This window comes from Lates calcarifer, unplaced genomic scaffold, assembly GCF_001640805.2.
Source record: "Lates calcarifer isolate ASB-BC8 unplaced genomic scaffold, TLL_Latcal_v3 _unitig_5362_quiver_969, whole genome shotgun sequence".
Taxonomy (NCBI): domain Eukaryota; kingdom Metazoa; phylum Chordata; class Actinopteri; family Centropomidae; genus Lates; species Lates calcarifer.
In genome coordinates this window covers 6,963-21,634 of record NW_026117468.1, presented here as the reverse complement: position 1 = coordinate 21,634, position 14,672 = coordinate 6,963, and the positions used below count along the sequence as shown (strand labels likewise).

The window sequence follows — 14,672 nt, the reverse complement described above, 5'->3', positions numbered from 1 at the left end:
AATTTTGAGAAATTTATGTTGCAGCACGACTGACTAAGGTATTAAATCAAACCAACCCGGCGTGGACGGAGGGCCAACGGAGGAGACAGGAGGCTCTTTGGATAGCTAGACTAAAAACAAGAGTCCCTTTCAGACTCAATGCAGCTTGAACCATTCTCCTAAAACATCATCACCTGTAAAAATTAAAAATAAAGAACTCACAGAGACCTTCATGCACACTCTTTTTGTTTTTTCTCTTCTTTTTACTTTAATTATTGATTGACTGTGTTGTTGCTGGTGTTTTTGAAAATATTACTCATTCCCTTCTCACAAAAAAAACTCACCTGTAGTACTTACCTGATCCATTGCCGTGATCTCCTCTCTATTTGAGAATTCAATGATCTTTTTTCCTTTTCCTCTCCCCCTGAAAAAATAAAGACAAGAATAACAATTCCACAATTAAAACAAATTGTGTATTTTTAAGTGAGAATGGAATGAACTTACCTCCAGCCAGGTCTAATACAACTGTTGTGTAACAACATCTTTCCTGACCTCCTAACCTTTGGATTCAGGAACAGTCCCTTTACCTCTTTTGGATTATGTTTAACTAACCAATCTATTATGACCTATATTACTAACTATTTTACTTCCTAGGTTGAAATAAATAACTATTTTTCTTCTTTCTCTTGCCTCCTTCCCCCTCCTTTAAAGCATGTATAGAAGATCAGCTTGTTGGCAGGAAACTGCTCCACAATATTTAGATCCTTTTTATTCCTTTTTCTTTTTATTTCTGATTCATATTTCTTTACATTGCACGTAAATCTTAATTAATTATTTTTATTCCTAGGTTTGCCGTGTTGATTAATTTACTTACCTTAATTTTAGAATTTTGGACTGAATCCTCTGGAAAACCTAACCCCCCCCCCTTATTTTCTTAGTCTCTTTATTTTCATTTTATTCAACTTATAACAGAGGTGCATGGAGGTATCGTGCTATGGAGTTCACCCAGGCCCCTGCTGCCAGTGCATTGGAACCACAACAGTGGCGACTAAAATCCATTACTCTTAACCCTAAAGGAGTGTTGGTTGGAAATGTGTTTCTTCTGGCTTTGTTTAGAGTTTGTTCACCAGGTCTTGATTTTTCATCACTGGATCTGCTGGGTGGATACTGGAGACCTTTCCCTAACCCTTGGAACCTGTATCCATCGGACATAATTTGGCCGCACTGAACATGCCAGTCTTGGTCCCGTGTCTCTACGACCTACTGTTCCTGAGATACGGACATTTTAATCTTCAGGAAGTGACCAATTGGACTGTAGCTCCACCCACGATTACTCAGTAAAATCCAAACTTCCTGGAAACCATAACAGACAATATCTACAACACACAGGGTTATTTATAGCTCTCTACCATCTTATTATCAATAGTTATAGCCAGTTTTGAGAATCACCCAAAGGGTGTGTCACCCCTTATCCCTAACCCTAACCCTAACATTTTTGACTATAACCTCAGAATGAAAGGTCCTAGAGACTTGGAAGGGAACGTGCTTATTTGGTACAGACTGCAGCAAAACCCACACCATTACCTTTTTTTCAGTATAAATAAAATTCTGAAATTACCACTAAAATGATTTATAATATCTGTTGAAATGCTTATATGATTTTTTTAATATAAGCAGAGAACTGCTGGGATTGCCTATCGGACTCTTTGCTGTAATGCGGACAGAGTCAACAAGCATATCTGAAAGACGTTCATCAGTTACCCATTTGATCAACTACACGTGTTCATGTAAACAAGAATATGAGTGACTAATTCACTAAAGCATCCAGACCAAAGAAAAATGTAAAGCATGTAGGCCAACAGGACCTAGAGGCAGGATCGAGAACCACTGTCACAGACGAGTTGCAATTCCTGTTCAAGTTGGATAACTATAGCTTATCTACTTGACCCAGATGCTTACTAACACAAATATCATGCGTTCAATACCCATGGAGCCCATATATACTTTGAAATGCAAATAACTACAGTATTGTAAGTCACTTAGGTTGTGAACATTTGCTAAATTTAAATGTAAGTCAATCATTGAACAATTCAATTTTATTTATATAGAACCAAATCATTAGTCATCACTGGGTTGAAGTTGGAGGAAAGAGTTGATATGTGGATGATGTGGGAATAGAGAGCAGCTGGTAATGAGCATCAGCCAATGCAATGCTTTTACCCCTCTTTGAAGGAAGTCAGTGAGGTAGCTTTTACTTCTTGAATCCCATCTTAGAAAACCTCTTAAAAGGACCACAAGATCACTGCAATTTTCAGAGAAAAACAGAAACCTGTGCAAGGCCAAAGTAAAACCACTCTTGACCCCAAAAATGTCATAGTCCCTTCCTCACTCTTCCTCCTTCCCCCCGAGTATACCCCTTGTGTGTTGTGTGTCCCCCCCCCACTCTTCTGTGTTGTTGCGTGTGTGTGTGTGTGTGGATTCCTTCCCTGCAAGGGCGTGACCTGGCGTTGGTTACCTGACACAGCTGTCACCAATCTACACATTCTCTGTCAGCTCATCTACACTGGCTCTTCAACCATTCCTCACCAGACTGTTCCTCAGAGTAAAGTGGTAACTCCTGGTCACCCAGAGCTTTACTTGCCTCTTGAGTTTTTGATTAAGCCCAAGTTAACCTTTGTCTTTCCCTGCCTGTGTCCTCCTTGTCAGGGTCAGCGCTGCAGCCTGCCCCTGTTGGGAAGACTCAGCATCCTCTGCTCCTGCTGGTCAGCCCACGCTGGGGAGGCCAGTCCCTTGGCTCCTCTCCCTTTTGTTGCAGGAAGCCCCCCATTCCAGTCTTTGCCCCTCCAGCGTCCCCCATCTCTCTCCAAGCCTGCTGTTAACTCATCCTCTAGCCTAGTCTGTATGTGTTCAAGTAAAAGCTGCTTACCTAGCCACCATCGTCCATGTCCTAGTGTTTGTGTCTGCTTTGGGATCTAGCTGAAGATACAAGCTGTATGTGACAAAAAAATCCTGCGGTCCTGCAAATGATACAGCAATTCACCATGGCAACAGTTAAGTAAAGAGCAGAGCCTCCATTTTAATCCAACAGAGCCAGAAAGATTTTTAATGCAGGTTTATCTTTAAAAACATGGCAGCAGTTAAAGAGCCTGAATTGGAGAAGAGCAGGGGTGGAAAATTATAATCAAGTACTGTAACTGTAAGTACTGTGACTTTAAAGAAATTTTACTCAAGTAAAAGTAAAATTGTGTACAAATGCAGGCTGCTCTGATAAGTAAGTCAGTTAAATGTTCCTTTAAGTGCAGGTTACTGCATTATGTTTTTTAAAGGGGAAAAGTAAGAAGTAAAAACATTGTAAGGTGGTGATAATAAGCTGTGATAACCTGTGATCTTTAGGCCACCAGGTTCTATTCCCAGGTGAGGACCACACCAACAGCAACCAATACACTTCACTCAGGCACTTTACAGCTTGTGCATACAACCAATAATTTCAGTGTGTCCCCAGGGTTTATGTGGCAATATTAAGCTACATTAAACATCATCAAACAGCACCAGCCACTGCACATAGACGTGTAAGGAGTGGGGAAGGTGGCCTCTTTTACAGTCCTGGGAACTAACATCACTGGTGACCTGTTGTGCACATTTAATACCAATAAGCAATTAATAAAGCACCACAGCAGCTGTATTTCCTCATAAAATGCAAGGAGACTGACAAAATTCTGCATGCCCACCCAGATCCTCACCAACTTATTTGCAGTGTGATATCAGAACAGCTCCACTCAAAAATTACAGGAACTGCACTCTCAAACTTGGAACATGCCTACCACCAGAGAGCCCACAGGCAGACACACACACTAGTAACTTATTGACCCCACATGTTGAAACAATACACTGTTACACACTTCCTTGTGAAACCTCCACTCTGCCACTACTTCTTCTGACTGTACCACTGATGCATTACTCTGTTATGGTGTTATGAGCAGAAGAAAATGGTATAGTCCACTCTTTATTAACTAATTTTCACTTACATGACATCACCTTAATGTTGTTAAAGCTGATGGTCGTGACATGGACTGGGTTCAGGGGCCCAAGCCACTGGGCCATAAATATTCAGAAATATTCAGCCTGATTCTGGTGTTCAAAAACTATCAGGAGACGTTGGTGTCCAAGGCAGCAGAGTTTATTTGTTGACAAAAAAACCTGAGAACAGTTCACAGTGCATACATTGTACACCTGAAAAGCTCTGATCTATACTGGCTTGTGTCCCTCTTTATATACAGTTTTGGCTGTAATTTTACAGTTTACATTTTACTGATCATTTTATTGGTTTGTCAAATTTACACTATTAAAACATTGGTTAGGCTATTTGTCCATCCTTAGTCACTTCATCAGATTACACCATTAGTTTATCACAAAAAAATGTTACTGTTGCTGGAAAGTAACTGAGAATATGATCTGGCCATACTCCAAATCTTCAGGTTCAAGTTACCTTTTGATTTTCCACCAAATTTTTCTTAATCCTTCCTTCTATTATTAAAAAAAAGTCTTCTTCACAATTATTATGGGTCACACATAGTAACAGTGAACACTAAGATTTAGTCTTATATGGTGACCATTAACACACATTTATCATGTTTTCTTTGAATCATACAGTAAGTATTGATAATACCATTCCCACACAATATTTCCTTAAAATCATTAGCTTAGAGAAATGCTCCTTCTTCAGAGTCATTATACTTTCTGCACATCACATATCTGTTGACAAATTATACCACAGTCGTAGCACAGACAGCCAGGTGCAGTGACAATTTTTTTTTTTTTACAGATAAACTGAAGTGGACAAGGCTCAGTGCAATGCTCCATCCTCTGCTGTTTCATCACCTTTTATCAGAATTTGGCAGGGTGGGACAAAGATAAAAATGACCCAATCAGGAACTGAGAATTTAGTATTTCCTGTTAAATCAAAATCTCATACTAACTGTCATATATTTTATTTTCTATCTTACATTCACGGTCATTCTATTCCTTACTAGCTAAAATTTATATTGTTACTTTTTCTGGTGTAGACTTAAGTTCTGCTTATGTGCACGAGAGGCTGTTACATACTAGGGATGATTTACCTATCATGGAGCTCTCATATACCTGTGACAGTTTCCAGCTGTGTCAGGGTGTGGTGTGTTCAAGGGGAGGAGAGGAACAGATCATACTGAATAAAACTGTTCACAACAACACCTCAACAGTGACAAGGTTTCACTGATGAATATGGCCAGCAGACTTCCTCTGACAGGTAAGTACATTTATAACATAACTAATATCCATTTACTTTGTAACATACTTTAATAAAACTCAGATTGACATTATTTCAATTTCACTATCAATTTCTAAAACTTAATTTGAAATGATTTGATTGCCCTAATTCCTAACCCTGAGGGACAATTGGCATACAACACAATACAGGAAATTAAATTCATTTTAAAGGGTAATAAAGCTCAAGTCTTGGACTCAAGTTGTATATGTGCAAATATATATGCATGTGTACATGTATGTATGTATGTATGTATAAAGATAAGTCTATCCTATATATAATGACATGGTATTCTTATCTGTCATGTTTATGCTTTCTATATTATTTTAATGTTAACCAAAACATCAAATTAGAAAGGAGCTCTATAAATGATTTTTACTTACTTAAATAAAATAAAATATGTTAGGTCTACAAATATTGGAATTAGCCCAAAAAATAATCCTAACAATAGAATGTACTCTTGACAGGGTATCTTAATCCCCCAAAAGTAAGAGAAAAAAACATGAAGACAATGTTCTCCTTGTCTGATATGTTTACTGGCAGTTTATAAATTTCTTACTGAATGTGACTGGTGGGGCATTTCCATTTGTTAAAGAAGTATGCCAGGGATCCTGTTGAGCTGGTTTAGCAATGAGAGCTGTTGTGAAGTATCTTGTCTATTGTCTATCAAAAATTAATCACATTTTGAGGGTGGTCAAAACTCACAAAACTTTGCATGTGTCAGATGTGGTGAAAATGTATATGTTTTACAGGTCTTGTACATGGGTGTGGCAAAATGGCTTCATAGCACCCTCTACAACATTGCTGTTAAATTTCACCTCCATGTATGAAATTTGGTAGGGTTAGGGTTAGTGGGTTAGGGCACTAGTAACATTCCAACATTATAAAAAAGTCAGTGGAGTCATGTCCTAACCCCAGCAGGAAGTCAGCCATTTTGAATTTTGGCATTTACAGTTGCTCACAAACTACTCCTAGTGATCAGATAGACTTGAAATCTGATCAGTGCAATTTATAGACCTTAACAATGCTAAGTTTTGAAGCTTTTGAGTTTTTGTACAATGGCACGTCCATGGCGGCATTACGAACTTGATGTCTCACCATGAAACATCTGTATTTCAGGATTCATTTAACCATATTTTTATGAGTTAAACTTCAAAACTTAAACTGAAATAAATTAAGACAGCAAATATTGGAATTATGCCATAAAATGTTTTTTGGTTGTTTCATAACAGTAGAATGTATGATTCTCAGGTTTAAGATTAAAAAACAAACAAACAAAAAAAACCTTCAATGTCTGACATATTTACCGGCAGTTCCTAACTTCCTTACTGAAAGTATCTTGTGGAGTATTCGCATTTGTCAAAAAGGTATGACTGGAATCCAGTTGAGCAAGTTTAGCTGTGAGTATTATTGTAAATGGGCTGCATTTATTCACAGCTCAAAACTGCTCAGTGTAGTGCAGGGAAACTCACCACTGAGCTCACTGGTCCCCCTTCGTTGAGGAAAAGTGGGCTGGAGACAGGTTCCAAAAGTAGAGGCAGAGTGAGACCAAAGGAGCTGGAACAGAGGACAGCTCCAGGACAGATACAGTGAAGCCAATGAAATAATGGTCAGTGTGACTATGACCTGAAGTATGCAGTCAAGACAATGCTAGAGTGGCTTCAGGACAAGTCTCTGACTGTCCCTAAGGGGACCAGCCAAAGGCCAGGCTTAAAACCTGAAGGACATCTGTGGAGAGACCTGAAGATGGCTGTTCACAGATACTTAACTTCTGACGGGGCCTGAGAAGACCTGTCAGGAAGAATTGTGATAAACTGCCCAAATCCAGGTGTATAGAAAGACTGACACAAGAAGACTGCTGTCAAAGTGGCTACTACAAAAAACTGAATTAAGGGTCTGAGTACTTATGTAATGGAGATTTCAGTTTCTAAAAATATGTTTTCACTTTGTCGTTACAGGATGTTGAGTGTAAACTGATGCGAGTAAAATGTTAGCTTTATCCATTTCAAATTAAATCTACAGTGCAACAAAGTAAAGGAGACTGAACACTTTCTGAGGCCACTGTAGACTTTCACTTTACTTGACCTTGGGACTACTTTTGACTACAGTTCATCACAAAAATTCTGTTTTTGCTGTTTTTACCTGGTTTAACTTTTATCTTTTTGTCAAGAGAGTTATTCATTCCTACATTTCTCCAAGCAAATAAATCTAAAATAACTTTTGGGGACACAACACCAAACTGTGATGAGCTCTGTAGCAGGTGCTATGAGGACTGTAGACTGTCAGTCCAGGTAAACATTACTGATCAATCTGTGATCAATTATGGGCAAATAACTAATAACACAGCTTTATGTGGACATGTCTCCTAAAACACAGTGACAACTTTAGATGTATTTTAGAGGTCATAGAAACTTCTACAGTTCAAAAAGGATGAAAATTAAATTTTAGTTACAGATTCAGAGAATGTTCAGAGAGTGAATCCTCTAGGACTGCAACAGCAGACCAGAAATGTTTCTGTTATCTCACCAGGATAAACACTTTTGGTGAGGCATAGTTTAGTTTTTCTGCTCTGTGCCTGAGAGCTGCTGAAAGTGGCAAACTCTTTAAACACAAATCTAAACCTGTTTATTACATTTCCATTATTCTTATTCATCATGTCCTTCAGTCTCAAACTCAGTCATCTGTAAAACACTTTGAAATGCAGTAACCTGTGCAATAGGTGCTATACAAGTAAAGACTGTTTTCTAATAAACCACATCAGACTGTAGCTCTGACACTGTCAGGTCTGTAGGACGGTAATGCTTTTTTGTATTCAGTGTTTTATGTGGTAGCAGTATTAGGGTGTTAATCATACAATCTGCTCAGAGAATTTAGCTATGGGGTTATGATATATTTAGAGTTTTTGTTTTTATAACATCAGTAATTGTGAAATTCCCCAACAGAGGCAGAGGAGGCACACCTCAGGATTGCACTTGTTGGGAAAACTGGAGTTGGGAAGAGTGCAGCAGGAAACACCATCTTAGGGAAAAAGGTTTTTCTGTCTAAGATGTCGTCTTCCTCAATGACATCAGAGTGTTGGAAGGAAGAAGCTGAGTTTGGTGGTCAGACGCTTGCTGTTATTGATACTCCAGGTCTGTTTGACACCAGTAAAACTCAGGAGGAGGTAAAGAGAGAGATTGCTAAATGCATGTCATATGCTGCTCCTGGTCCTCATGTGTTCTTGGTCGTGATCCAGCGGCAGATTCACAAGAGAAGAAAAGGACACAGTGAAAATCATTCAGATGCTTTTTGGAGAAAGGGCAGCATATTACACAATGGTCTTGTTCACCCATGGAGACGATCTGAAGGAGGAAGATGTCCTCATAGATGAACTGATCAGTCAAAATCCAGATCTACAGGACTTCATCAGGCAGTGCCGTGGAGGATACCATGTTTTTGACAACAGAGACAAGGATCCTTGTCAAGTAAGTGAGCTGCTGAAGAAGATCAACACAATGGTTCAGAGAAATGGAGGAAGTTGCTACACCAATGAACTGTTCCAACAGGCAGAGAGAGCCATAAGAGAGGAAATGGATTACTTTATAAGAACAAATCCACATATGGATAGAAAAGAAGCAAGAAGAAAGGCAGAGGGAGAAAACACATTTATTAAGGCAGTTCAACAGGGCACTGCCATTGGAGCAGTAGCTGGATTCTTGGGGGGTCCTGTGGGAGCTGCAGTGGGAGCTTTAATGGGGGCTATAGCTGGGTCAGTGAAGAAGAAGAAGGCTTGTACTTTGCAGTAATATTCAATATGAATTAGCCATTAGCGCTGCAGCTCAGTAAAGCAAAATTAAAAATGTAGACACATGGAATAATCAAGTGTGTAATTTTCATCTGACTACATCTTCTGTTTTTCTCCTGTATTGTTTTTACCAACAGATGCTTTTCTGTTAATTTTGAGGGACTGAGAGCATCTTACTCATTATTCCTTATTCATCACTGATTAATAACACGTTTGCACTCTTTAGTCCAAAACAATACATATGTCATACTCTGAAATGTATTATTTGAAAGCTGATGCCAACACTAGATACATTGAACATACATTATTAATCAAAAAGGAAACAGAATTTATTAGGTACTTTTTGGGGGCTATCAGATGAGGTCTTTTAAAAAAGTAGATTAGAAATTAAACATTTACAGAGATGCAGTGAGATGTTGATAGTGTTAGAAGGCAGAACGAATGTGACATTTTGGTTTATATCATTATTCTACAACACATTTATTTAAATCATCAAAATGCAGACTGCTAATTTTGTAGTAACAAAAATATAAAATTTCTGTATTTCCTTTAGTGGTTTATAGGATGAATGGTTGTGTGGTGATGTTTTAAAATACTGTGCACTGACCCCTGCTGGTCAGAGGCTCTCATACATCGTCCCAGCCCTAATAACCTGTGTCGTTTTCAGGGTCTAACTTCAGCACTGACCTGAGGGTGGTGCTGGTGGGTCAGGAGAGAGTCGGGAAGAGTTCAGCAGGAAACACCATCCTGGGTAAGAAGGAGTTTGACTGTAAGTTCAGCACCAGACCCCTGACACTCAGCAGTGAAAAGAGAGAAGAGATTGTTCAGGGTCGTAGAGTCTCTGTGGTCGACACCCCTGGACTTTTCAGCTCTCAGCTGTCTGAAGAGGAGGTGAAAACACAGCTAGAGGAAGCAGTGAAGTTGAGCTCTCCAGGTCCTCATGTCTTCCTCCTCACCATCCAGCTCGGAAGATTCACTGAACAGGAGCAGAAAGAGCTGGAGACTGTGCAGAAAATGCTGAGTCCTGACGTCTCTAAACACACCATGGTGTTGTTCACTTATGGAGACAGAGTGGAAGACACAGACATGGATCAGTTTGTCAGAGAGGACGAGAACCTGCAAGAGCTGCTCATCAAATGTAGCGGCCAGTATCACATTTTCAACAACAAAGAGATGGGAAACAGGGATCAGGTCAAAGAGCTGTTTGACAAAATAGATTCAATCTCAAAGGGAGGACACTCGTATTATAAGAAAGGATCTTCTCTGTCAATACAGTCTTTCTGGAATTCAATGCCTGACACTGTGAAAAAGTTTATGTTTGGCACTATGTCTCATAACTCATTACCCAGTGTATCATCAGAGATGGGTGGGGGCAAAGACAGTGAGAAAAAACTGGAGGAAGGAGAGGGGCGCAAGAAGAACAAACACGAGAGAGAGAGGAGAGAGAGAACAAGGAAAGGAAGACAGAAAACAAAAGGAGACAGAGAAGGTGAGAGGCAGAGGAGAGTGGGGGAGAGAGGAAGGAAGACAGTTGATGTCAGATCAGTTTCATTCCTGTAGAGGCAAAACATAACAGAAGTTAAAATTATAACAGAGGTTTTCTCAGGGTGTTTTTCATATAGAGGTCTGGACCAGAGAAAAAGAGAGAGATAGACAGAAAGAGGAAGAGGAGAGCAAGAAGAGGAACATGGGAAATGAGTATTTTATAACTGATAAGTTGTGTGTTAATTCTTCTGTTGTATATCATATAATGTAGATCTGATCAGTCATGTATTGGTGTGTTAATCCTTATATTAGAATTAATTTATGCTTAGTGGAAAAAGGGAACAACCCTGCTCTGTTGGTGGGAGGATGATAAATCGAAACTTAATTTCTTACTTAAGATGTGAATGTGAGTGTGAATGTTTGTCTATATGTGTTGGCCCTGCAATGGACTGGCAATCTGTCCAGGGTGTACCCCACCTCTTGCCCAATGTCAGCTGCAATAGGTTCCAGCCCCCTGGGACCTTTAACAGATAAGCAGTATAGATAATGAATGAATGAATGAACGAGAGATATAATTGAGATATTAGCTTGGTGTGTTAACTTACTTATGAATAGTGAATGAGTGAATGAGTATGCTTTATGCCATGCTAAATTACATGTCAGTGTCATGTTCACTATAAAGCTGCCAAAGCTGTTTGGGGGTTGCTGGAATTTGGTCTGGTTCAGCAGAGATGCATTTGTGCAGAAGTCTTTTCGACCACACAAAGCGCTTCACGCTACAGATCACATTCACCCCATTCACACACATTCATACATACATGTGCTTTTCTATATACACATTCACACACCGATGCAATGCACACACATCAGAGGCAATTTGGGGTTCAGTATCTTGCCCAAGGATACTTCGGCATGCGGACTGGAGGAGCCGAGAATCGAACCACCGACCTTCTGATTGGTGGGCAACTGCTCTACCTCCTGAGCCACAGCCACAGCCACAGCCACCCACTGGAACAATTCTAAGCTCCTCCTTAGTGCTTCACATGAGCTGGAGGCAGGGGCTGGAGGTTAAGCCGGATATGGAGAAATTGGCAGTAAGTTCTCAGAAATGTCAGCACTTTGTGGTGTTTGAAACATACATAGCTCAACCTTTTTGGGACTAAATTGTGGTGTACCTGAGTTCCAGTGGTGCTGTTTGTCTGTGCAGGCAGACTTTAGAAACTGTATCTTTAACAAAGTTTTAATGGAACAGAAATGCATTTACTTTATATATATTGAATACTTTACCTTATGTTTCCTCTGTAATTTTTGTGCAGCTGCATTTGTCCTTAATCTGTCTATGGTTAGACCCATAATATGAACTGAGATTCTAGTGATAAAAATGTTTTCAATCATTATATGTATTGTGTGATCCCCTAAGCAAAACAGATAATTTACCTTATTTTAAATAATACTTCTAACTTTTTATTGCCTTTTTCCCTCATTTTTGAGAGCTGAATTTTTTAAAAAGCTTTCTAATTCTAGTAATGTTAGTTTCACACACAAGTAAGTTATTCAGAATCAGTATTAAAGCGTAAAGAGCTTTAATGTTCTAATATCTGGTAGGGATCTGGCCCACACTTGGCCTGATGTTATGCCAGCTTCAGCACAGATACAGGTATGTCATACAGATCTTTTGGTTTGGAGGTGGATCCGGTTCAGATCCATCCATCAGTTCACCCCAAGGATGTGTACTCTCTCCCCTTCTTCATATCCTCAACACAAATAACTGTCAGAACACGTTTGAGAATGGATACATTATAAAATTTGCTGATGACACAGTCATAGTTAGCATGCTTAAGGAGGAGAGATCAGATCATGGTCCTGTCGTCTTTGTGTCATGGTGTAAATGGTAACTGGACTTTACTTATACATAGCGCCTTTCTAGTCATATCAACCACTCAAAGTGCCTCACATTACAGGTCACATTCACCCATTCACACACATTCATACAGCACTTATTCTAGACATTTAAGTACTCTCTAACACACACACACACACACACATTCATACACCAAATAGTTTGGAGTTGGGTATCTTGCCCAAGGATACCTGGGTCTGGAGGAGCCAGGGCTCAAACCATCAACCTTCCAAATGATGTGCAACCACTCTACAACCACAGTTTTGTAAGAGGTCTTCACTTGAAGTGAATGCGTTTAAAACCAATGACATGAGTAGAGTGGGAAGCAGAGCCTTTAACTATGAGGCTCCTCTACGGTGGAACTTTCTTCCAGTTTGGGTGGGGGAGGCAGAAGCCTCTGCACTTTTAAGAGTAAGCTTAAAACTTTCCTCTTTGATAAAGCTTATATTTAGGGCTGGCTAAGGCTTGCCTGAACCACCCCCAGTTATGCTGCTAGACACCCAGGGAACCTACCATGATGCACGCACTAAGCGCATCTCTCCTTCTCTATTAAACTAGTTTTTACACTACTCCTCTAGGCTGTTCACCCAATCTGCATTAAACTTGGCATAATATGCAAGACACAACATGAAATAGTTAAAAAAATGCTCCCTTTTTTATTGTTGACTGGAGTCATATACAAATGAATCTATACATACCATAATATGGTATATATAGATTCTTATGATCAAAAGTTGTCAAAAGAATTTTTATAATTCAAAAAATGTGCATGTTACGGAGGAACAACTTCCTATAGCTTCCAGTCACAACAGGAAGGCTTGCATATCTTGGCAATCACTCCCACTAAAACAAAATTTGGTTCAAAAGTTTGCCATGCTCCGGTGAGGCTCAGACTAAGCAATACACTTGCAAATTACTTAAATATGCTTAAATTTTATTTTTCCAAACTAGTCTGAGGCTGTAAATGTGATCTGCATAAAATTTTGCATGTATCACCTATGTCCTCTCATAGTAGAAAAGTTTTGGTACTCCAAAAAATAAAAAAGGTTATGAACAAAATACTTGTGTACTTATACACAAGAAGTGATGTTGTTTCTTTCCTTTGAGATTAACACAAAACTTGGGCACATGGTTTGCCATACAAATTTTGGTGCATCTTGGTTATTAGGTGCTGCTTTTACCCCAAGTTGAAAAATATGCGTCTTCCAGACCATGTGCTGCTGTCAACCTGAGACTTGCATAGCACCCATTGGCCTGCAGGTCTGATTTGGCGTGTCTCAACGCATTGCCTGCAGATCAAGTTATTGTCTTTTTATGGCTGCATAACACTGCCAGCTACAATCTCCTACTGGCTGCAAAAACATTATCCAGCATGACTGAAGGTTCCACTAAACAAATTTTCATAGATCACTTTTATCAGTCCTTAGAATTATCTCTATCCTCTTTACCAGCTGTTAGATCACCAGGATACCTCTGCACAGGTGGTCTAGACCAACTCTCCATTAAAAGGGTCCAAGCCTTCAGCTATAGTGGATAATAGTCCCAACTGTTGTTTTGGAGCCACCTATATAAGAGGGCTAGCAGCATCTTTAAGGACTTTGTGACCACCTAGGTCTCAAATTCTTTGTCCCCCTTCCATTGGGCTAAAGATACAGGACCATCAGGACACACACAGAGTGAAGAACAGCTTCTTTCCCACAGCTGTTGCCTCCATTACACCCCCAACACACAATCACACACACACCAATTTATTGTTCCATCTACCTGCTCAGACTACAGGTGGAAATTAGCAATAGCTGAAACCTGGTACAAGGCATTTCTCCTTCATTTATATATAAGGATAATGTTTTATTGTGCACTGTCCCTGTTTAAATAAATAGATTATAATTACAACTACATATGCACACACACACACACTGCTGAAGACAATAACAAACCAGCTTGTCTACTTGCTGCTGCTAATGCACCAATCACTTACATATTCAGGACTGTACGGAGCCCGATAACCACCACCAGCCACACCTATTAACAGCAGCTGTGTGTGTGTGTGTGTGTGTGAATGGGGTGAATGTGATCTGTAGTGTGAAGCACTTTGAGTGGTTGAAAAGACTAGAAAAGTGCTATATAGTACAAGTACAGTCCATTTGCCATTTACAGTCCATTTACTTTTGTGACTAAGTCCCAAGGATCTGTTGTAGTTATTGTCTGAAGTAAGTCTGATT

General features: G+C 39.5%; 1 pseudogene; it reads left to right on the top strand.

The window, feature by feature from the left end:
• The first annotated feature begins 5,222 nt into the window (after nucleotides 1-5,222).
• Nucleotides 5,223-9,892, top strand: LOC108874384 (GTPase IMAP family member 9-like; annotated as a pseudogene).
• Nucleotides 9,893-14,672: the final 4,780 nt, after the last annotated feature.